The sequence below is a fragment of the Balaenoptera physalus genome (genome assembly GCF_965194825.1).
Source record: "Balaenoptera physalus genome assembly, chromosome: 3".
In the NCBI taxonomy this organism is placed as follows: domain Eukaryota; kingdom Metazoa; phylum Chordata; class Mammalia; order Artiodactyla; family Balaenopteridae; genus Balaenoptera; species Balaenoptera physalus.
Genome location: NC_138890.1, coordinates 32,145,233 through 32,170,847, shown reverse-complemented (window position 1 = coordinate 32,170,847; position 25,615 = coordinate 32,145,233). Strand labels below are relative to the sequence as shown.

General features: G+C 37.2%; 1 protein-coding gene across 2 annotated transcripts in view; it reads left to right on the top strand.

Annotated features, from left to right (window-relative positions):
* The window catches only part of LOC309658213 (teneurin-2-like), a 1,589,229-nt gene that overhangs the window by 433,489 nt on the left and 1,130,125 nt on the right, over nucleotides 1-25,615 (top strand). For both annotated transcript variants that reach the window (XM_082456602.1, XM_082456603.1), the window contains one exon: nucleotides 11,208-11,277. The gene's annotated coding sequence lies outside the window, so the exon portion shown is untranslated. The remainder of the gene's footprint in view (nucleotides 1-11,207; nucleotides 11,278-25,615) is intronic.

Here is a 25,615-nt window from a genome sequence, read left to right as displayed (position 1 = left end):
TTGAAAACCACTACCCTTGAGAACTGGAAGGGTAGTTTCCCATGAAAAATCTGTGACCTGAAGATGCACACTGGATTCCAGCCTCGCTTAAACTACATAATTAAACTGTAACTGTGCGAATTTGGAAGCCCACAGCAACTGCTTGCATTTCAGCTCTTTTCCTTTCCCCTTTACCTTTTCTACTTCACTTATCAGTAGCTTCATAATTCTTTTCTGGCTACACAAGTTTGCTCACTTTCAAGCACCAGATCTTTACCATTCTGAATCAAAATGTACTTTTTTTGTTTTCCTCAGAAGAACCTGATTCAAAGGTTGAATAGCCATTAAAACCACAAAACAGATCCAGAGTTCTTCGGTTAAGGGCCCTGTTTTTGCTGTTTATGTGGCCTTGGACATGTTACTTAACATCTGTGTTCCTCAACTTCCTCATATGTATAATGTTGATAGTAGTATTTAATAATAATAACTGCATCGTAAGTATTGTTCAATGAGTTCAATTAATTCAATGAGCTAATATTTGTAAAGTACTTAGAACAGCTCCTGACACATAGGTAAGACCTGTGTAAGCCTTAGTTCTTATTAAAAAGTGTCTATCAGGGCTTCCCTGGTGGCGCAGTGGTTAAGAATCCGCCTGCCAATGCAGGGGACACGGGTTCGTGCCCCGGTCTGGGAAGATCCCACATGCCGCAGAGCGGCTAGGCCCGTGAGCCACAACTACTGAGCCTGCGCGTCTGGAGCCTGTGCTCCGCAACGGGAGAGGCCGCGACAGTGAGAGGCCCGCGCACCGCGATGAAGAGTGGCCCCCGCTTGCCGCAACTGGAGAGAGCCCTCGCACAGAAACGAAGACCCAGCACAGCCAAAAAGAAATAAATAAATAATAAAATTAAAAAAAAAAAAAAAAAAGTGTCTATCATCAATGACTTTAAATAATTAGAATTGATAGATTTTAGAAGAGAAAGGGTTCTGAAACACTCAGAACTGAATCCCTTTTTTGAACATTCTATACACCTGTGTACAAAAAAATTAAATGATCTGGCAAAGGTAAAGAAGTGGTTAGTGAGCTCAGAACTCATGTTTCTTGGGCCCTTGCTACTATACCATGTGTCTTACTTCTTTCTAATAAAGCATGAATTCTCATGGAAAGACCATGAATTTCGGAGTCACATGTTTAGAATTCCATTTTTTCCATGTTCTATCCAAATAATCATTAGTAAATTGTTACTCTTTTGTAGCTTCTGTTTTCTTATTTTTGAAATGAGATTAAAAACAGAAACCATAAAAACAGTTTTTTTGTGAGGCCTAAATAAAGTGTGTAAAGTGCCTAGCACAGTGCCTGGGGAAATATCAGTTTGTTGGTAAATATTTTGTTGCTTTCCTGTCTTCTATTTCCTTAAATAATCCTATTGCATCTAAGCAGGAACTTTTGCCTCTTATGCCAATAAGATGACTATAGTAGAAATTGTAGACTGTATGTAGACTATATGAATGTGATGGAGAAAATATTCTCCTACAAGATGGCTTTCAACACTCTACCAAGCACTTCTGTCTGTGACTATCCACTTGGGCTATCTACAGAACTAATGTGTACAAGTGTTAATGGCTACCGTTTATAGAATGTTTTTTCATGTACCTGGCATTGTGCTAAATCCTTGTCATGCAGTAATCTATGTATTTCTCATCCCAATCCTAGGAAGTTGCTACTGTTAGGCAAGTTTTGCAAGAGACAGAATTATATTGCCAAGTCTGAATGTCTTCAAAGCCCTTATGTGACTTGGCTTCAATCTAAATTATTAGGACCTTTGTGCCATGTAAGAGTTGAACAAAGGGCAGAGTGTAAACAGTGGACCTTGACTGAAATGACTGACATGATATTTTGAAATGAATTCAATTTTAGTTTTTGTGTGGCTTCACATATATCCAGACTTCTTCTTTGGGATGGTGTGGGGAAGGCTGAATATACTCATCCTGAAGACACCTCTCCTTATATGGCCCATTCTCTTTTATATACTGTCCTGTATCTGGTGTGGAAAATTGGACTGTGTTTGTCCTTGGAACATGTTATGTTTTTTCTTGCCTCTGGGTTTGCCAGAAAGGTTTTCTCCTCTGTCTAGCTGCTTTTCTCCACCTTCTCCATTTGCCTAAATCTGACAGATTCTTCAGACTAGCTCAATTGCCTTCCTTCGTGAAGACCTGCCAGGGTTACACTGCATTAATCACATTCTCAGAGTTCTAAATTGCTAAATATCTTTTTAAATATTTATTGTACAATTAATACATGTATAAATTTGAAAAGTAAAATAGAATAAGCAAAAAGAATGACAACAATCACTTGCAGTTTCACCTGTCAGAAGAAAGTTGTGGGAGGAGCTTCAAGATGGCGGAAGAGTAAGACGCGGAGTTCACGTTCCTCCTCACAAATACATCAGAAATACATCTACATGTGGAACACCTCCTACAGAACACCTACTGAACGCTGGCACAGGACCTCAGACCTCCCAAAAGGCAAGAAACTCCCCACGTAGCTGGGTAGGGCAAAAGAAAAAAGAAAAAACAGAGACAAAGAATAGGGACGGCACCTGCACCAGTGGGAGGGAGCCGTGAAGGAGGAAAGGTTTCCACACACTAGGAAGCCGCTTCGCGGGCGGAGACTGCGGGTGGCAGAGGGGGGAAGCTTCGGAGCCACGGAGGAGAGCGCAGCCACAGGGGTGCAGAGGGCAAAGCGGAGAGGTTCCCGCACAGAGAAATGGTGCCGAGCAGTACTCACCAGCCCGAGAGGCTTGTCTGCTCACCCGCCGGGGCGGGCGGGGGCTGGGAGCTGAGGCTCGGGCTTTGGTCGGATCGCAGGGAGAGGACTGGGGTTGGCGGCGGGAACACAGCCTGAAGGGGTTAGTGCGCCACGGCTAGCCGGGAGGGAGTCCGGGAAAAGGTCTGGAGCTGCCGAAGAGACAAGAGACTTTTTCTTGCCGCTTTGTTTCCTGGTGCGCGAGGAGAGGGGATTAAGAGCGCCGCTTAAAGGAGCTCCAGAGACGGGCGCGAGCCGTGGCCATCAGCGCGGACCCCAGAGACGGGCCTGGGACGCTAAGGCTGCTGCTGCCGCCACCAAGAAGCCTGTGTGCGAGTACAGGTCACTCTCCACACCGCCCCTCCCGGGAGCCGGTGCAGCCCGCCACTGCCAGGCTCCCCGTGATCCAGGGACAACTTCCCCGGGAGAACGCAGGGCGCGCCTCAGGCTGGTGCAACGTCACGCTGGCCTCTGCCGCCACAGGCTCGCCCCGCCTCCTCCATACCGCTCCCTCCCCGTGGGCTGAGTGAGCCAGAGCCCTTGAATCAGCTGCTCCTTTAACCCCATCCTGTCTGAGCGAAGAACAGACACCTTCAGGCGACCTACACGCAGAGGCAGGACCAAATCCAAAGCTGAACCCCGGGAGCTGTGCGAACAAAGAAGAGAAAGGGAAATTTCTCCCAGCAGCCTCAGAAGCAGCGGATTAAAGCTCCACAAACAACTTGATGTACCCTGCATCTGTGGAATACCTGAATAGAAAATGAATCATCCCAAATTGAGGAGGTGGACTTTGGGAGCAACGATATATATATATTTTCCCCCTTTTTCTCTTTTTGTGAGTGTGTATGTGTATGCTTCTGTGTGTGATTTTGTCTGTATAACTTTGCTTTTACCATTTGTCCTAGGGTTCTGTCTGTCCATTTTTTTTTTTTTTTTTTACTTAAAAATTTTTTTATTCTTAATAATTATTTTAATAACTTTATTTTATTTTACTTTATTTTATTTTATTTTATCTTCTTTCTTTCTTTCTATTTTTCCTCCCTTTTATTCTGAGCCATGTGGATGACAGGCTCTTGGTGCTCCAGCCAGGCGTCAGGGCTGTGCCACTGAGGTGGGAGAGCCAACTTCAGGACACTGGTCCACAAGAGACCTCCCAGCTCCACGTAATATCAAACGGCGAAAATCTCCCAGAGATCTCCATCTCAACGAAAGACCCAGCTTCACTCAACGACCAGCAAGATACAGTGCTAGACACCCTATGCCAAACAACTAGCAAGACAGGAACACAACCCCATCCATTAACAGAGAGGCTGCCTAAAATCATAATAAGGTCACAGACACCCCAAAATATACCACCAGATGTGGACCTGCCCACCAGAAACACAAGATCCAGCCTCATCCACCAGAACACAGGCACTAGTCCCCTCCACCAGGAAGCCTACACAACTCACTGAAACAACCTTAGCCACTGGGGACAGATACCAAAAACAACAGGAACTACGAACCTGCAGCCTGTGAAAAGGAGACCCCAAACACAGTAAGTTAAGCAAAATGAGAAGACAGAGAAACGCACAGCAGATGAAGGAGCAAGGCAAAAACCCACCAGACATAACAAATGAAGAGGAAATAGGCAGTCAATCTGAAAAAGAATTCAGAATAATGATAGTAAAGATGATCCAAAATCTTGGAAATAGAATGGAGAAAATACAAGAAACATTTAACAAGGACCTAGAAGAACTAAAGAGCAAACAAACAGATGAACAACACAATTAATAAAATTAAAAATTCTCTAGAAGGGATGAATAGCAGAATAACTGAGGCAGAAGAACGGAGAAGTGACCTGGAAGATAAAATAGTGGAAATAATTACTGCAGAGCAGAATAAAGAAAAAAGAATGAAAAGAATTGAGGACAGACTCAGAGAGCTCTGGGACAACATTAAATGCACCAACATTCGAATTATAGGGGTCCCAGAAGAAGAAGAGGAAAAGAAAGGGACTGAGAAAATATTTGAAGAGATTATAGTTCAAAACTTCCCTAATATGGGAAAGGAAATAGTTAATCAAGTCCAGGAAGCACAGAGAGTCCCATACAGGATAAATCCAAGGAGAAACATGCCAAGACACATATTAATCAAACTATCAAAAATTAAATACAAAGAACAAATATTAAAAGAAGCAAGGGAAAAACAACAAGTAACACATAAGGGAATCCCCATAAGGTTAACAGCTGATCTTTCAGCAGAAACTCTGCAATCCAGAAGGGACTGGCAGGACATATTTAAACTGATGAAAGAGAAAAACCTACAACCAAGATTACTCTACCCAGAAAGGCTCTCATTCAGATTTCATGGAGAAATTAAAACCTTTACAGACAAGCAAAAGCTAAGAGAATTCAGCACCACCAAACCAGCTTTACAACAAATGCTAAAGGAAATTCTCTAGGCAGAAAACACAAGAGAAGGAAAGACCTACAATAATAAAACCAAAACAGTTAAAAAAATAGTAATAGGAACATACATATTGATAATTACCTTAAATGTAAATGGATTAAAGGCTCCAACCAAAAGACATAGACTGGCTGAATGAATACAAAAACAAGACATGTATATATGCTGTCTACAAGAGACCCACTTCAGACCTAGGGACACATACAGACTGAAAGTAAGGGGATGGAAAAAGATATTCCATGCAAATGGAAATTAAAAGAAAGCTGGAGTAGCAATTCTCATATCAGGCAAAATAGACTTTAAAATAAATACTATTACAAGAGACAAAGAAGGACACTACATAATGATCAAGGGATCAATCCAAGAAGAAGATATAACAATTGTAAATATTTATGCACCCAACATAGGAGCACCTCAATACATAAGGCAAATGCTAACAGCCATAAAAGAGGAAATCGACAGTAACACAATCATAGTAGGGGACTTTAACATCCCACTTTCACCAATGGACAGATCATCCAAAATGAAAATCAATAAGGAAACACAAGCTTTAAAGGATACATTAAATAAGATGGACTTACTTGATATTTATTTGACATTCCATCGAAAAAGAACAGAATACACATTCTTCTCAAGTGCTCCTGGAACATTCCCCAGGATAGATCATATCTTGGGTCACAAATCAAGCCTTGGTAAATTTAAGAAAATTGAAATCGTATCAAGTATCTTTACCGACCACAACGCTATGAGACTAGATATCAATTACAGGAAAAATCTGTAAGAAATACAAACACGTGGAGGTTAAACAACACACTACTGAATAACCAAGAGATCACTGAAGAAATCAAAGAGGAAATCAAAAAATACCTAGAAACAAATGACATTGAAAACACGATGACCCAAAACCTATGGGATGCATCAAAAGCAGTTCTAAGAGGGAAGTTTATAGCTATACAAGCCTACCTTAAGAAACAAGAAACATCTCAAATAAACAACCTAACCTTACCCCTAAAGCAGTTAGAGAAAGAAGAACCAAAAAACCCCAAAGTTAGCAAAAGGAAAGAAATCATAAAGATCAGATCAGAAATAAATGAAAAAGAAATGAAGGAAACAATCGCAAAGATCAATAAAACTAAAAGCTGGTTCTTTGAGAAGATAAACAAAATTGATAAACCATTGGACAGACTCATCAGGAAAGAAAGGGAGAAGACTCAAATCAATAGCATTAGAAATGAAAAAGGAGAAGCAACAACTGACACTGCAGAAATACAAAGGATCACAAGAGATTACTACAAGCAACTCTATGCCAATAAAATGGACAACTTGGAAGAAATGGACAAATTCTTAGAAATGCACAACCTTCCGAGACTGAACCAGGAAGAAATAGAAAATATGAACAGACCAATCACAAGCACTGAAATCGAAACTGTAATTAAAAATCTTCCAACAAACAAAAGCCCAGGAACAGATGGCCTCACAGGCGAATTTTATCAAACATTTAGAGAAGAGCTGACACCTATCCTTCTCAAACTCTTCCAAAATATAGCAGAGGGAGGAACACTCCCAAACTCATTCTACGAGACCACCATCACTCTGATACCAAAAGCAGACAAAGATGTCACAAAGAAAGAAAACTACAGGCCAATATCACTTATGAACAGAGATGCAGAAATCCTCAACAAAATACTAGCAGACAGAATCCAACGGCACATTACAAGGATCATACATTATGATCAAGTGGAATTTATCCCAGGAATGCAAGGATTCTTCAATATACGTAAATCAATCAGCGTGATACACCATATTAACAAATTGAAGGAGAAAAACCATATGATCTTCTCAATAGATGCAGAGAAAGCTTTCGACAAAATTCAACACCTATTTATGATAAAAACCCTCCAGAAAGTAGACATAGAGGGAACTTGTCTCAACATAATAAAGGCCATATATGACAAACCCACAGCCAACATCGTCCTCAATGGTGAAAACCTGAAACCATTTCCACTAAGGTCAGGAACAAGACAAGGTTGCCCACTCTCACCACTCTTATTCAACATAGTTTTGGAAGTTTTAGCGACAGCAATCAGAGAAGAAAAAGAAATAAAAGGAATCCAAATCGGAAAAGAAGAAGTAAAGCTGTCACTGTTTGCAGATGACATGATACTATACATAGAGAATCCGAAAGATGCTACCAGAAAATTACTAGAGCTAATCAATGAATTTGGTAAAGTAGCAGGATACAAAACTAATGCACAGAAATCTCTTGCAATCCTATACACTAATGTTGAAAAATCTGAAAGTGAAATTAACAAAACACTCCTATTTACCATTGCAACAAAAAGAATAAAATACCTAGGAATAAACCTACCTAAGGAGACAAAAGACCTGTATGCAGAAAATTATAAGACACTGATGAAAGAAATTAAAGGTGATACCAATAGATGGAGAGATATACCATGTTCTTGGATTGGAAGAATCAACATTGTGAAAATGACTCTACTACCCAAAGCAATCTACAGATTCAATACAATCCCTATCAAACTACCACTGGTATTTTTCACAGAACTAGAACAAAAAATTTCACAATTTGTATGGAAACACAAAAGACCCAGAATAGCCAAAGCAATCTTGAGAAAGAAAAACAGAGCTGGAGGAATCAGGCTCCCTGACTTCAGACTATACTACCAAGCTACAGTAATCAAGACAGTATGGTACTGGCACAAAAACAGAAATATAGATCAATGGAACAGGATAGAAAGCCCAAAGATAAACCCATGCATATATGGTCACCTTATCTTTGATAAAGGAGGCAAGAATATACAATGGAGAAAAGACAGCCTCTTCAATAAGTGGTGCTGGGAAAACTGGACAATGACATGTAAAAGAATGAAATTAGAACACTTCCTAACACCATACACAAAAATAAACTCAAAATGAATTAAAGACCTATATATAAGGCCAGACACCATCAAACTCTTAGAGGAAAACATAGGCAGAACAGTCCATGACATAAATCACAGCAAGATCCTTTTTGACCCACCTCCTAGAGAAATGGAAATAAAAACAAAAATAAACAAATGGGACCTAATGAAACTTAAAAGCTTTTGCACAGCAAAGGAAACCATAGACAAGACCAAAAGACAACCCTCAGAATGGGAGAAAATATTTGCAAATGAAGCAACTGACAAAGGATTAATCTCCAAAACATACAAGCAACTCATGCAGCTCAATATCAATAAAACAAACAACCCAATCCAAAAATGGGCAAAAGAGCTAAATAGACATTTCTCCAAAGAAGATCTACAGATTGCCAACAAACACATGAAAGAATGCTCAGCATCATTAATCATTAGAGAAATGCAAATCAAAACTACAATGAGATATCATCTCACACCTGTCAGAATGGCCATCATCAAAAAATCTACAAATGATAAATGCTGGAGAGGGTGTGGAGAAAAGGGAACCCTCTTGCACTGTTAGTGGGAATGTAAACTGATACAGCCACTATGGAGAACAGTATGGAGGTTCCTTAAAAAACTAAGAATAGAACTACCATACGACCCAGCAATCCCACTACTGGGCATATACCCTGAGAAAACCATAACTCAAAAAGAGTCATGTACCAAAATGTTCATTGCATCTCTGTTTACAATAGCCAGGACATGGAAGCAACCTAAGTGTCCATCAACAGATGAATGGATAAAGAAATGTGGCACATACATACAATGGAATATTACTCAGCCATAAAAAGGAACGAAATTGAGTTATTTGTAGTGAGGTGGATGGACCTAGAGACTGTCATACAGAGTGAAGTAAGTCAGAAGGAGAAAAAGAAATATCATATGCTAACACATATATATGGAATCTAAAAAAAAAAAAAAAAAGTAAAGAAAATGGTCAGAAGAACCTAGGAGCAAGATGGGAATAAAGATGCAGACCTACTAGAGAATGGGCTTGAGAATATGGGGAGGGGGAAGGGTAAGCTGGGACAAAGTGAGAGAGTGGCATGGACATATGTACAATGTCAAACTTAAAACAGATAGCTAGTGGGAAGCAGCCGCATAGCACAGGGAGATCAGCTCTGCTTTGTGACCACCTAGAGGGGTGGGATAGGGAGGGTGGGAGGGAGGGAGATGCAAGAGCGAAGAGATATGGGGACATATGTATATGTATAACTGATTCACTTTGTTATAAAGCAGAAACTGACACACCATTGTAAAGCAATTATACTCTAATAAAGATGTTAAAAAGTAAAAAATAAAAAGAAAGGAAGAAAGTTGTGTTCACATTTTGCATATAAGAATATGTTTAAGAGTAAAGAAATATAAGTATATATATATACATACATATGTGTATATATTTCTGTGTGAAAATTATATTACATCTATTATCGTGTACCTTGCTCATTTGCTGAACATTATACTATAAGATAATATGTTAAAAATATGACTATTATCTTTCCATCTGTATATTTACTTGAGTCTTATTAGGTACAAGTCCTTTATGAGGCATTCTAAAGTAATGAATAAGTATTAAGACATGACTAGTTTCCTGTCCACTGATTTATTATGATTGTGAGCAAATTACTTACTCTGTTATTTTTTGTGAAAAATATTTAACTTAAAGGGTTTTTTTTAGGATTAGATGAAATAATGCAAATAAGATATGTAGCATAGTGCCTGGCACATAATAAGCATTGATAAACATTAATCATTAATATCATTCCCATTACCAATATTTATTTATTCATTCAACATATGTCAGCTATGTGTCCAAAAATCTACTATATCTAACTTGCAGGAGCTTAAAATCTATTTAAGATATTGTCACTCAATAACAGTATTTCCACAATTGGCAGTGGGATATGATGGATAAGCACATTGCAAATTAGAACAGCCAAGAGTTCAGTCTGAACAATGAGGCAGTGATACCAAAAAAGTCACAGAGAACAAAAATTTCCTATATCTCGATGAACATTTCACAATGAGCTATCTGGCAACCTGAGGATTTTTTTTTTTTTTAATCTTCCAGATTCTATAGTAAAAAGCAAAAACCAAAATAGCTCTGTCATGTCTAGCCACTGTCAATTAATGCCTGGAATGGGATTTACCACCAGAAAACCAATTCAAGTAACGCGAGACTCACCAGCTGTCATGCAGGGTTAGTTTCCTTGGAGGGAACCACGTACATATCTTGTTGCCAGGGAAAACAACCTATAACATCATCTTTTTTCAGGGCACGGGTAAACCCTGCCTCATCCTTACAAAACCTTCAGGCTTCCAAGAGGCCAGAGGGTACAGATTAAAATTCATGCTTAGCAGAAACAGCTTCCATGCTCCTCGCCACACTCTTGTACACAGTACTCAAAAGAGGATCCCAGGAACTTAGCTATTGTCAGCTCTGCATTTGAACTCTGTTCATGTACAAGCATAGAGCAGCTAGTGTTTTACAAAGGGCCGTGGTGGTTACATTTAAAGTACTCCCCATTATCAGAAATCCCTATGTTTGTTTTTCTTTTGTGAAGGCCATAAAGAAAATGCTTCTGTTCTGTTCTTAAGCCTTTGTTGTCAGGTTGGGAAAACAACGGTGGGGGGATAAGGTTTTTTTTTTTTTTTTTGAATTCCAAAAGATTCACTTTTTTAAAAAAACTTTTAATAGATCTTTATTGGAGTATAATTTCTTCACAGTACTGTGTTAGTTTCTGTTGTACAACAGAGTGAACCAGCCATATGCATACACATGTCCCCCTATCCCCTCCCTCTTGAGCCTCCCTCCCACCCTCCAACAAACAACCTTGTGTGCATCTGTGTGAGTGTGTGTGTGTGTGTATGTGTGTTTCGCAAAGACCAGAAAACCAAAGGAGACTATTAAAAGAAAATCTTAAAGCAAATCTGTGGGTTACTAGACCCATCTGGGTCTTTACTGATTGTGTTCCACTAGATTATTTGACTAGAAACACCTGTTGTTTTCTCTGCAGAGCCATTGGGCAGAGAAGGGGTGCAGTTGGAGCATACCGATTAGAACACGTGGCTGGTGCGTGAACCCTGGTAAGTCGTCGTAAAGCAAGAGTGTAAATACTGGAGTATGACTCCTTTGTCAGTTCCATGCTACTTTTGGAGAATATTTGGCTTTTGCTTCCTTGCATTTGGCATTATAGACTATTTTAATAATGTTTACATCTTGTTCTGCTCCCTATCTCAACAAGCTGTTAAGAGAAGTCACATTTAAACAAGCATCCCTGCATCTTTTGCTGCTACTTGAAGAGGGTAGCAGGCTGTTCCCTAGAATAGTATGTAAAAGATCTTCTGCAAATAAACTACTTTAATGCTAAGCAAAATGCCACATATATAAAATAGGTAATGCCGGATTATGTAAAATGCTTTTTTAAAGGAAGAGGGAAAAGGACTTAGCATCAAGTAAATCTGTCAGCTTGGGGAGTTCCAAAAATAATCATAAAGGTAGTTTGAAATGCTTAATATTGTGATTACTATTTACTTCTTCAAATTAGTCTCCATTATCTTATGAAAGAATCTTCAGAATAATTTATTTGACTCTCCGGGGGCTGGTGGCCATATCGTGAATGGATATTTAAAGAGCCTTCGAAGACCTAATTTAGTCTTTGTATCACACACTTTTACTTACTGCTTATCTACTTCCAAACACCCCCAAAATCAAGATTTCTCAAGGAAGCCTTTTCCTGCATTAGTGTTAACGCGTTGGCCTGCAGTAGGGAAATGTCTTGAGTTATACGTATCAAGAGAGAACAAAGCAAATGTGCTTTGTTCTTAGCAAGCTTGCTTAATCTTTCAGATATGTAAAGATGAATCAGAAAACAATATGAACCAGCTCATTTTCTTAATTGGAATCATAGAATGAATGTTGGAGTAAAAAAGTACTTTAGAGAATATCCAGTCTAGACCCTTCTTTTGCTATTTGAGAAAAAAGAAGGTTTGGAATGCCAAAGCAGCTGATGTAAGACCCACAAGAAGGCATCTGACGGCAGAAAAACAATCCAACCGAGAGATGAGTTCTTGATATTTCCAGTTTCATTTTCCCATTTTACCATTCTGGCACTTATTACCTAATCATAGGAATCAACTCAGAGAACTCTTAAAAATACAGATATCAAGAATTCTCCCTTCAAAGACCTGTGTCAATAGCAATGGAATTGGGCCCGAGAATCTGCATTTTGGCACATCCCCTGAGAAATTCTTGCGATTCAGAAATAGGGAAAACTTTGCGCTGTACCAGTCTGTGTTCAAAGATCAAATACCATTACTTACCACTTAAGCCTGTATAAAAATTTCTAAAATATATCATTATGAGTTTATTTTTAAATTGTCTATATTTATATTTGAGATTTTGGGGAAGCCTTACATGGAGACCTGTGTGGTGTCCATTTATAAGTCAATTTTCCTGGAATCTGCTTTTATATTTATGGTGTTTATACGTCTGTCTTCTGTAATATTGCTATTTCTTAGAGTCCATCTAGAGCTTTGACCATTCAATCAACATTCTATTTAGTAAGATATTGAATCCAGAGAAACAGTCCCATCTGAGATGTGCTGTAGGAGCTAATGTCAGGCAGAAGCATTTGAAATACTTGGCAACTGTCTGAGCTATGCTTGCCTTGTATGAATTTCCTAGAGATAAGGCAACCTGTGCCCTGGCAAGAGATTAGCATTTATTTATGGTTTTTTTTAATCACTTCCCCACAAAAAAACACAGGTTAACATGTGTTGACTGCTGTCAGTGGTGCTAATTGTGAACTTTACTGGAAAATGGCAACTTTTATAGAGTCAGTTTGTGAAAAGGCTTTAACAGACACTGCCTTTAATCCCTACAGTTTTGGGCAGTGCCAATTATATTCAGGTACTAGATTCAATGCCCACAAAGTTCTCCTCTAAGTCAAATGAGTTGAGGGTAACCTGCAATCACTTAAATAGACAAGTTAGACTTTCAGGTAATTTTTAGGGAAAAATAACGACAAATGGACAAGCGTTGCAAATGATTCTTTTAAAAAGACAGACTTAGCCTCTAAGCTCACATGGTTTATTTTAGCAATTTCAGCTAACTTGCTGTGTACTCAACTTGTGTGAATTGTGCTTTTATACCATCTCATTTGACAATTAAAATGGAAAAACGTGGAAAAAGCTATTGTTTGTATTTTCTATAGTGCCATCAATGTACACTGCACTGAACAATAGTCAGGGCACGGCAAACAAAAGCTCTGCCCTGTGGAGCTTACAATCGAGCAGCATGATACAATGCAGAACAATACAATTCAGAACAAGCATGTGGTGATTAACAACCTTTCTAAGTGGCATTCTTTGCAGAATGGGAGGGTTTTTTTTTTTTCTAAATCAGTTGTGGGGTGGGGGTGGCGGACAGATGTACATTAACTGAGAAGCAGTTTCATCTATAGGGACTTTGGCAGAAGACACAAATCAGCCTTGGGTGAATAGACCAAGAAGGAATGAAGATTAGGAGGATGGTATAATCAGTAATTAAAGATTTCAGGGCAGGCTATCCCTGTACTGAATGGAGAAGTGGGGATCTCCTGGAAATAACAAGTGCAGCCACATTATAAAGAAGAAAATAGGAACCAAGGTATTTAATAAAGAGTCCCTTTCTAGTATTTCAGGAAAGGAGATTGGTTTGAGAGCATTCACGAAGAGCAGACAGGGACAAGAATGTGGGATGTGTGCTTCAAAACTTGAAATTTTACTTGAGCTGCACAGAGATTCTGGCCTGCATTTGATAAATGAATTCATAGTTGGTTATAGAAGAAGAAATGGTGCTGTTTAGCTAGAATTCTGTGTTGAGAGGTCATGAATCCGGAGCAATGGCTATGTGAATTCAGACATATTTGGAACATAAATCCAGAGTTCAGTTTTGTGTGTTGTATATGTATGTAAGATAGAGAAACTACTGGAAGCAAGAAGCTATTTATTTTCACTCCAGTAATAATGGCTAATCTTTACTGAGTACCCCACTATTCTCAATGCTACTTGTGTTAATCTCCTTCATTCCTCACACCTGTTATTACTTCACAGAACTGTTATAAACTCCATTTCACAGATGAGTACATTGAGGCACACCAAGACTAAGTAACTTCTGAAACCAGATGCTCTGGCTTCGAAGCCGGTGCTCTAACCACTGTGCTGTAAATTGCTCTCAAAATTCCAGGTTCCCATTCCCAAGAAAAACCCTCCTTGATGGAATCCTCCTGTATTTTCAGGAAAGTTAGGGAACACTAGTATCTTTTGTGCTTGTGTAATCCCATATATCATTCCCATATATCATCCTCCCTATAGGGTCAGCATTCTGCTCAAATCCACTATAAGAATTGGTAAATTAGGATGAATAAGGTGATATTGTTTGTGTCAAGTACAATAAATTTAGTATCTACATATCTAGATAAAATAATAACAGATAGAAATGAACACCGTGAATCCACTCAGCCCCCATAAAAAAATAGTGTAAAACGGGGAAATAAAACATGTAATAGATTAAAGTTTGAGCCACCGAAAAATATTAGCAAATGACAGCCTGAGTTCAACAGTATGACATCCAAATAGATTATAGCTACATATAGAACTTAAATAACTTTCCTATTGTTTATCCCAGATGTAGCAATACCAAAGATGTTTCTTGGTATGCAGAGATCCTTTATCTTGCTTTCTGTTTTGTGTGTTTATCTTTGTCTCACCCAAGCTATTTCTTTATCCCAGGAGCCTTCATACAATTCTGAAATATAAATTATTTTAGGTAATATTTTATTTTAAAATACAGTAGGTCCTAGAGCATCATTTGCTTCAGATAGGAGGTCAGGAAAACCAAACTGTGCTGTGAGAATTATTATGACAATCCTAAAGGAGTTGAGATCACTAGTTGAAGAACTTGAGAGCAAAATTCCAAGGACATTTAAGTAGCTTCTTTTCACATTAAGTGTAAACTTACATGACATCTGTGTTCCTTGAGCTCAGATAAAAAAATTTCTTCAAGTCTTCTCAACCCCTAACAAATGGTTCACCAAATAAGCAAAAAATGAAGAACACACTAAATTTTATTAAATGCTATATTTGCACAAGCATTTCTAAAATTCTTAAATGATTTCAAGTAGACATGCATTTAGCTTTTAACTGTAATAATGTAGGCCAGAGTTATTATAGGGGAAAAAAAAAAGCTAAGAAGAATTTAAGGGCCCGAAGCAGATTTTGCTTCACCTGATACGGATTCAGATGTGTCAGGCCTATGTTGGGTTAATCTCATTTCATAAGCATTACTATCAGTTTTGGGTTCTTTCTTGATCTAACTCTTTTCATTTCTCCATCTTCTATAACTATTCCTTCTCCTAGGCTAAAAAGTTTATCAGATCTTTACCTAAAACAGCAACAACAAAGCTACTGTGTTTCATTTCAGACAACAGTGGCATCCCTCTCTCTTCAAAGCTAAAATTCTCGAAAGAAGAGCCTGCATTTTTTTTTTTTTTGCAGTGCATTCCTTCAGTCTTTGAAATAGGGGTCTGCCCTACCCCTCCACTGAAATATCCCTTTCAAATATAATTAATGCTTCATTTTTCACCTTGTTTACCCTAAATTGAGATATAATTTATATTCAGTGAAAAAGCAGAGAGTCCTAAACATTTTTGAAGATATGTACACTGTATAAACCACACGCCTTTGTAGTGTGTTTGCCTCATTCCAGATCATTCCCTCATGCCACCTTGTAGGTGCGATGAAAGAAATCAGAACTGTTATTGCCTCTGGCAGGATGGAAAATGCGTTCTGATTTCTTTCATCGTAGATTATTTTTTCCTTTTGTAGAACTTAAGGTAAATGAAATTGTACAGTGTGTACTCTTTCACATCTGGCTTCTTTGATTCCATATAATATTTTGGAGTTTCATCAACGTTGTTATATGTAACAGAAGTTCATTCTGTTTTATTATTAGGTGCTTCCTCTTAAATAATCATACCTCAAGTTATTAATCAGTTCTTTTGTTTTTGTATATTTGGATTGTTTCCAGTTCAGGGCCGTTATGAGTAAAGCTGTTATGAGCATTCCTGCACATGTCTCCTTGTGAACATGTTTTCATTTCTCTTGGGTAAATGCCTAGGAATAGGATTGCTGAATCATAGGGTAGGTAAATGTTTAACTTTAGGAGAAACCTCCAAACAGTTTTCCAAAGTGGATGCACCATTTTGTAGCCCCACCAGCAATGAATAAAAGTTCTGATTACCCCATATATTAACAACATTTAGTGTTTTCGATCTTTTTAATTTTAACCATTTTAGCCTATAGGTACAATATCTGCATGTGATATTAATTTGCATTTTCCTAATGACTAAAGATCTTGAGCACTTCTTGATTTTATTGTTAATTTGTGAAGTGTCTGTTCAAGAATTTTGCCCATTTTTATTGAGTTGTTTATTATTACGTTTGTTATTATTACTATTTATTTATTTGTAGGAAACCCCTACCTCATTCCATACACAGAAATTAATTCAAAATGAAGTATGGAATGAAGCATAAAAGTTATAAAAATTGCAAACTATTAGAAGAAAACTTAGGAAAATATCTTCACAACATAGACAGAAATTTCTTAGAGGGACAGAGAAAGCACTATCCATAAAATAAAATACTGCTATATTAGATTTCATAAAAATTAAAAGCCTCTGCTCATCAAGAGTCACCATTAAGAAAATGAATAGGCGAGCCACAGACTGAGAGAAAATATTCAAATTGAATATATCTGGCAAGTTCTTGTACGAACAATATATAAATAACTAATGGTCTTTTAATTATTAAATGTATGGCCTTTTCATTTCTTCCTCCTGTGGCTTCTTTTTTCACATCATTTGCCCCGTTTGACCAGCCACTTCTTAAAAATGGGTTTTTCTTAGTTGTTGTTATTCTTCTTCTTTGTTCATTTTTTATTCTCTCTAATTCATCTATTTTAATCATTTTCACTGCATTTCTTTGAATTATTTTCTGATGTGTTATGCAGGATCATCTCCCTAGTTGTCTGCTCTTTTCAGTCTGACTTTTCCCCTGGGTGGTCTAAATTCTTGCCACTCACAGTGTGACCCATCAGCCAGCAGCATCAGTGTTTGTGAGCTCTTTAGACTTGTAGAACCCGCACACAGGACCCACTGCATCAGATCTGCATTTTAACATCCCCAGGTGATTCCTATAAGTACACATTAAAGCTTAAGAAAAAGTAGTATTGGAACTTATATCTATGGTTTCAACTGTCTCCTCTGCTGATAATTCTTACATATTTAGCACATGCCATTCTAATATGGTCCAGATTTACATCTTAGCAAGTCAGGTGTCTCCAGATGGCTGATATCTAAGTATGTATGTAAAACACAATATGAAGGTGAAATCAAATAATTTTTATCTAACAATATTAATGACTATTTTTTTTTAAGTAAAGAGACCTTGCATAAAAATAAAATGGTGTTTCAATACTCAGTTTTTAATTCTATAAGGCATGGAGGGCGTAGACTGAATTATTATGGGAATAATAGAAAAGAAAAATGTAAAAAATAAATAAATAATATAGTAAAATATGATCAAGCAATAAATAGGGATAACATACATTAACTCCCTAAAAGAAAGATAATTATTTATAATCTTCCATCCTAAATAATCTTAGAGTTCAAAACTCAAACAACTTTTCCTGCGTGCAACCAGCTTAGCAACTCACCTACAGGAGAGGAAAATAAAATGCTATGAATTTTGCACATACCTGGTATATGATGTCAGACTATCATCAGATTTTTATTCCATCAAAAAATATTCATCAACAAAAACTAAAAGTTACTTTTTTATTCAGCTGCTCCCAGTCACCACGAGAGCAAGCCATTCAACTCAGATGAGAGGAAAAAATGCAAAAGATTTGATTTCTATTATATAAAGACTAAAAATTACTATTGAATTGTTAGTACTGAATTACACATATCCCATAAGTACTGAGTACAATGACAGTTAAATTTTTAGTGACAATATTTTGTTTCATCGCAAATGTCAGAACATCTTCAAAGTCATGTCACAGAAAGGACTTCTCCTCACTATTTCTCTAAGGTAAAAACCCAAATTCACACATCCCACTTTGAGAAAGGTTTTTCAGGTGAAGTTTTATGTCACTCGTGGCTCCTTTGCTTCAAAAAAAAAGGACAAATTAATCGTCATACTTTAGCTTGATTCTTGGCTAAGTACATAGGATAAAATATCAATAAGCATGACTGAAATATGTTGTTGGTTCCATTGTATTTATGGTAATAATAATGTCATTAGATAACATTTATAGAGAGTTTCTATGTGCCTCACTTTATTATCATTATCCCATCAAATTTATACAACAGCCCTATGAGGTTTAGAGAGTTATAGTGACTTTCTTAAGATCTCATAGCTATCAATAAGTGGTGCTGGGAAAACTGGACAGGTACATGTAAAAGTATGAAATTAGAACACTCCCTAACACCATACACAAAAATAAACTCACAATGGATTAAAGACCTAAATGTAAGGCCAGACACTATCAAACTCTTAGAGGAAAACATAGGCAGAACACTCTATGACATAAATCACAGCAAGATTCTTTTTGACCCACCTCCTAGAGAAATCGAAATAAAAACAAAAATACACAAATGGGACCTAATGAAACTTAAAAGCTTTTGCACAGCAAAGGAAACCATAAACAAGATGAAAAGACAACCCGCAGAATGGGAGAAAATATTTGCAAATGAATCAACTGACAAAGGATTAATCTCCAAAATATACAAGCAGCTCATGCAGCTCAATATCAAAAAAACAAACAACCCAATCCAAAAATGGGCAGAAGATCTAAATAGACATTTCTCCCAAGAAGATATACAGATTGCCAACAAACACATGAAAGAATGCTCAACATCATTAATCATTAGAGAAATGCAAATCAAAACTACAATGAGATATCATCTCACACCAGTCAGAATGGCCATCATCAAAAAAATCTACAAACAATAAATGCTGGAGAGGGTGTGGAGAAAAGGGAACCCTCTTGCACTGTTGGTGGGAATGTAAATTGATACAGCCACTATGGAGAACAGTATGGAGGTTCCTTAAAAAACTAAAAATAGAACTACCATATGACCCAGCAATCCCACTACTGGGCATATACCCTGAGAAAACCATAATTCAAAAAAAGTCATGTACCAAAATGTTCATTGCAGCTCTGTTTACAATAGCCAGGACATGGAAGCAACCTAAGTGTCCATCAACAGATGAATGGAAAAAGAAGGTGTGGCACATATATACAATGGAATATTACTCAGCCATAAAAAGAAATGAAATTGAGTTATTTGTAGTGAGGTGGATGGACCTAGAGTCTGTCATACAGAGTGAAGTAAGTCAGAAAGAGAAAAACAAATACTGGATGAACATATGTATATGTATAACTGATTCACTTTGTTCTAAAGCAGAAACTAACACACCATTGTAAAGCAATTATACTCCAATAAAGATGTTAAAAAATCAAAAAATTTAAAAAAAAAGATCTCATAGCTAGAGAAATCCTACTCAGGATATCAGAAACCCTACTCAGGAATTCCAAAGTCAATGTTATTAACTACTCTAACATAGGGGTGTAGAAATTTGTCTTCTTTTTTTTCCCCCCCGGGTATCCTATGTGAAGAAATAAGCAAAAAAAAAAAAAAAAAAGGAAATCTATCCCCTCTGCACCTCTGGAGAGGGTAAATTTTCTGCTCTGTGGGGTCAGAAGGAGAGAATCAGTCAGAGAAATAATCAAAATGATGACAACTATGTCAGCTCTACAGAATAGAGGAAAATGAGTTACTTCATGGCATCAGGGCGCATTTGGAAAGAAGGACTTCGAGGAATCCTGGAAAGACATTTTATTTCTAAGTAGTGTGTGATCCTCTTCCATGCCCCAGCATTAGGCCAAGAAGTACCCGCTCACTCCAAATAGGGGCACATATCCACACGTCTCTCTTTCTCTTTCTCTCAAACTTCAGCATTAGTATGGACCCCAAATTCACCACTGGTACACCTAGACACATGAGTATTTCCAGCTGAGAAAACGAATTTTTCATATATTGCAGACCCAGCATCCTCCCAGCATAGAGGCTTTCTGAGTGAAATCAGCGCTGCTGTCAGGATCCACATTTTCAATCTATATTCATGCACACGGCATCATATCTTCTTGGGGAGGGCATTGTCATACAGTCAAAGCTAATGTTCTGGCAGGCTTTTATCTTGCTAGTCTATCATTACAATCCCAACTGAACCAGAAAGCCTCGGGGGTTTTCTGTTGCTCTCAGTCAGTCAGTATGGCAGATACCAACTTTTCGTAACAGGCTGATCCAAAGGAGGCAGTCACTGCGTGGGTTTTCCACTTCCGGCATCTTTTTCTCTTCCTACATAAGAAATCTGGAATTATTAATTGGGAAAAAATGAGAAGCATTAGGTTTGCAGTATTTGACCAGGATAGAAGTTTCACTTATTGTTTATAAATTTATAGTCTTCTCTGGAGCTGCTACCTAATAAACTGCCGCTAAAATTAAAATTCAAGAAGAGCTTTTCGAGCTATACACTGTTAACTGCATCTCCTTCTGGAGTCAGTATTTAGATTTTGAGGGGGAAAATGACCCTAATAATGTGAAATGTATATGCAGCTGGTTATATGTATCTGTGTGTGTGTGTGTGTGTGTGTGTGTGTGTGTATTACAATATGTACATTTCCCCATAACTGGAGCCTTCCCCTTCATTATTATTTTTAAATTTTTTATGGGCATTATTTTAGATATATATTTCCCGCCTTCTTAAACAAAATATGTTGAATATAATTTAACTTTATTCTAGAGAGCTCAGAACATCATTGTGAATATCCATTATTGTGTCATGGTATAACGATGCTATGTTGGATTCTATGAAATTTATTAAGTCAGGTCTTCTTGTAGGCAAATGCATTTCTTTCATTCAGTCATTCATTCTCTGAGTTCCAATTATTTTCCAAACCCAAATAAACGTCAGTGAACCAAAATAGACAATGTCTTTGTCTTCTTGGATTTAACCTAGTCTGAGAAGTAGGTATGGATAGAATAAATACACACAAAAAATACATAATTCAAATTTAATAAATGCCAAGAAGATAAAGAACAAGATGTCATCAAAGAGAGGAACAGATTTATCTAATTCATATTAAAGAGTTAGGGAAAGACTCTGAGGAAGGGGAGTTTTCCCAGCGAGATTTTAAACACTAGGAATTAGCTAGAGGAAAGGAATAGCATGTGTAAAGGATTTAAGGTGAGAAAGACCTCAGAACGCTCAAAGATTAGACGGATGAAAGGCTAGTGTTGCTGTAGAATAATATGGGAGGGAGATTTCAGAAGGATATTCATGTTCTTTAAATATTTTAAGAGAAAGAATTCTAATTACTTCCTATTGAGTGATTTTTAGATTTCAGGAAAATAGTTACAAAATTAAGGAAAAAAGTGATACAAAAAGAACTTGATACTCTTAAGAATGAATGAGGGTTTAGGTCAAATGCAGACATAATTCAAAAGTTACCTTTATGTTTGTTATTCATCATCAAATTTTCCCTTAAGTTATTTGAGGATTCCCCAGGGAAATTAAAATGAATCTGAAAAGGGATAAAACAAACAAACAAACAAAATGCCAATTGAAACCCCATAGTTGCTGCTTCTCAGATTCCCACCTCATTAGACCTCAGGAGTTTCTATAAAGGGATTATTAAACAAATGAAGTGTTATTTTAGTTCCTATAGCATGTTGCTAGTGTGAAAACAGTTTATATGTAAAACCAATTAAATTATGGTAAATTACATAAAGTTCAGTATTATAATATCCAGAAAATTTCAAAATAGTAGAAGTGTCTATTTGAATTCTTATTAAAATTAAAAATAAGATGAGTTTTCTCATAAAACCTCCCTGCTTTGTTACACCATAGGAAAAAATTTCTTTTGGAAAAAATAATTGAAACAAAAATATACTTGAATTATGCTTATAATTCACTTGAATTATAGATTACTACTTAAATAAGCATGTAGAAAATATTTTACTTCCTGGGAATTGATTTTCTGTTGATTTAAAAAAAAAGATTCATAAGATGCATGGATTGCTTCTTAAATTCATCCTAAGCATTGAAATTCATTATCCAATTAATGGCACTCAGTATGTGTTATTCATGATATACCCATAAAATTGAGCATTAAAACTCAGAGCAACAGATTTTCATACTAGAATGTATGTGTACTCAAGACAAAACTAATTCTAGTGCCTGCTAATACCAGCATTATTAGAAAACCTTTTCCTTGTTTTACTTTTTGAATGTAATTAGAAATTTACCTAAAAATCCCCACTGACATGAAATGTTAATATTGGTGCAATTAACGAAATGCTAATATTTATGAATTAATTGGCAAAAATCTTGATGAAAGGAAGCTAACAGAAATCATTTATGCAGAATCTACCAGAGGACAAGATTTGTCCTTGGTGACTTGCTCATTTTGCTTTCAGAATGTTATTTAGTAAAATAGTCAGTGATTATTTCAGTAAATTCTTGGTTGAAAGAGTTCTCTAAGACAAAGTTAACAAGCTAGCATCTAACATAGATATGTTAATTGGAGATATAGGAGATGATATTTCTCAGTCACTCAAATATGCAGGGGAAAAAATGTGATTCTTTTTTTCTACAACTTAGCTTTGTCTCTATCTTGAGTTTTCCTTTTTTCCTGAGGGCCAAACATATAGTCTTAGTCTACTCTATGTAAACTCAGTTATTTTAGGATTAAACTACTTAATTCAGTATTTACTCCACCCCCACCATTTCTACCAGCATCTCCTCTAGGTGCATCTGATTTTCTGGACATTATGTCAGCGTTTGCTCAACCTTCTTTGTTCCAACTTATTTTCTATCCACAGTGACGTGTTGTTTTCTTCTTTGGCATCTTTGTGTCACGTGTGAAATTCTTCCCTGTCTGTCGGCTCTTAATGTCAATGTCAGAACGCCACCATCTTTAGTCCCACAAGAAAACAAATAGCATTTCCCCCTGCCATGTTACGTGGGCAAGGGTTAATTTGTTTAGGCATGCTCTATCCTCCCAAACCATCTTGTTTCTAGAAGCTCTCAGCAGGGTTTGGTGCCTACTAGGGCATATAGGCAGGGCTCAGATCCTGTCTAATGTCAGTGATGTTAGACTGTCTAAGAGGGATCACAGCTAAAGTACATGTTTTGGTAGATATTCTTCACAAGTTTGTTTGTTTATTTTTGTTTTTGTTTTGTTTTGTTCTTGATTCTACCTGATTTTCAGCCACTAAGCCACACATTTGACATCTTTTTTCTTATGGTCCCACAAAGCAACTTCCATTTGGGAAATGATAGACTCGTGAGGGTGCAGGCAGCAAGTGAAAAATTTGCTGTTGCCAAAAGGGTAAATAGCTCCTTGGCCAATGCTTCACATTGTGCCACCGTTATGTCCTTTCTTTACCATTCTAAAACTTGAACAGTAAGTAAAACTTGGAAATTAAGTAAGTAATTTCCAAGTAAGTAAGTAAAACTTGGAAATTAAGAAATTAAAAATGTATAAGAGAAAGGATGAAAGAGAAGAAGGGAGGAAGGAAGAAGGAAAGTATGCATATTAGCATGTGACCCAGAAACCAGGCCTTTGCAAAGCCTTTAATGTAAATTCCCAAAATATCATTAACTTAGGGATAGCTAGAGCAAAAACAGTAAATTGAGGAAGATACCTCCTATCTCCTCCTTACTCCTTTCCTGACAACACTCTTATCTTTTTGCACAGTCTTCCCAGGTACCCAGGGCCCAGCTCAAGATCATTCCCATGGGTCTTTTAGCCCATGTGTTGTATTAACATTTTATTGTTTAAAACCTTTTCCTTTAGAATCTCTCTCAGTGTAGCCAACAAATATGCAATCATACGTCAAATCTGGCTTTTAACAAGGGCTACCTAGAGATAAACTCATCAAATGTACCCAAACTATTTTGAGGTACAAAGCAGGTCAACGGTGAAAACAATTTACATCAGACTGGCTACTTTGTGATCACCCAATGTACTTGGGTTGGACCACCTTCCAGTTAATACATAGGATGTGGAGAACTTGAGAGAATTTGAAAGAGAGTTGATTACTTGTACAAGGGATCACTGGGAAGGGCAGTGGCGGGGCACACAGACAGGTCCCAGATAAAGTTGGGCCTTTATCATTGTTAGAGGGTGAGATTAGGGAATTTGCTAGGTTTGGGTTTGTGATTTGTGAGGTTGGACTATTTCAGAAGGGCCATGCAGGGAACATGTATAAACTTTCTTATCAGCCTGTCCAGATGCAGAGCTAACAGGAAAGGGGAAACTGAGGCTTAAAAGAAGTCAGTGGCATGCTCGCTTAGGCAGCACATATACGGAAATTGGAACAATACAGAAAAGATTAGCGTAGCCCCTGCACAAGGATGACACAAAAATTCATGAAGCATTCCATATTTTTGTTTGGGGTTAGCAGATGCAAACTATTATATATAGAATGGATAAACAACAAGGTCCTACTGTACACAGAGAACTATATTCAATATCCTGTAATAAACCATAATGGAAAAGAATATGAAAAAGAATATATATGTATAACTGAATATATATATATATATATATATATATATAAAACTGAATCACTTTGCTGTACAGCAGAAATTAACAAAACATTGTAAGTCAACTATACTTCAATTAAAAAAAAGAAGTCGGTGGTCCACTATCCAAAAATAGGGTCAAACTCTATTACATTGGTCTTTCCCTGTAATGTGTGACTTCCCAGGGGCTCCTAACTCCAGAAACCAAGAACAGCTTCCTTACAGACTAAAAGAAGATAAAGCAAGGAGTGCTAAGAAACCAGGCTGACTAAACAAATTTAGAGAACAAATATTAAGAATGTTGGAGTCTGCTCCCTGCATTCCTTTTGTACCTATTTCCTGAGCTAAATGTGGGATCACACATTGAGGAACAGTGGAATGAAAGAACCTCATGACCCTCAGATACAGCTTTTCTAAAGGGCTGGAAATTGTAGATGGTGTAAAAGGTTCTTTCATTCTTCCAAAACTATGTGCTAGTAGAGTATTAATATTTGTAGGGCAGGAGCAATTATAAAACATTCATGATAGATTTCAAAATCAGGCCTCCATGTATATTCATTCATTCATATATTTTTTCATTCATTCTTTTTCAGTGAAAGAGAACCTATCTATTTAGCAAGCCAGGTATTGATACTTTTCCATGTGCTGGGATACATTGGTAAGCAAGATAAATCACCTGTTCCCATGGAGTTTGTTTTTTGTGGGAGGTGACAGAATTAAAAAA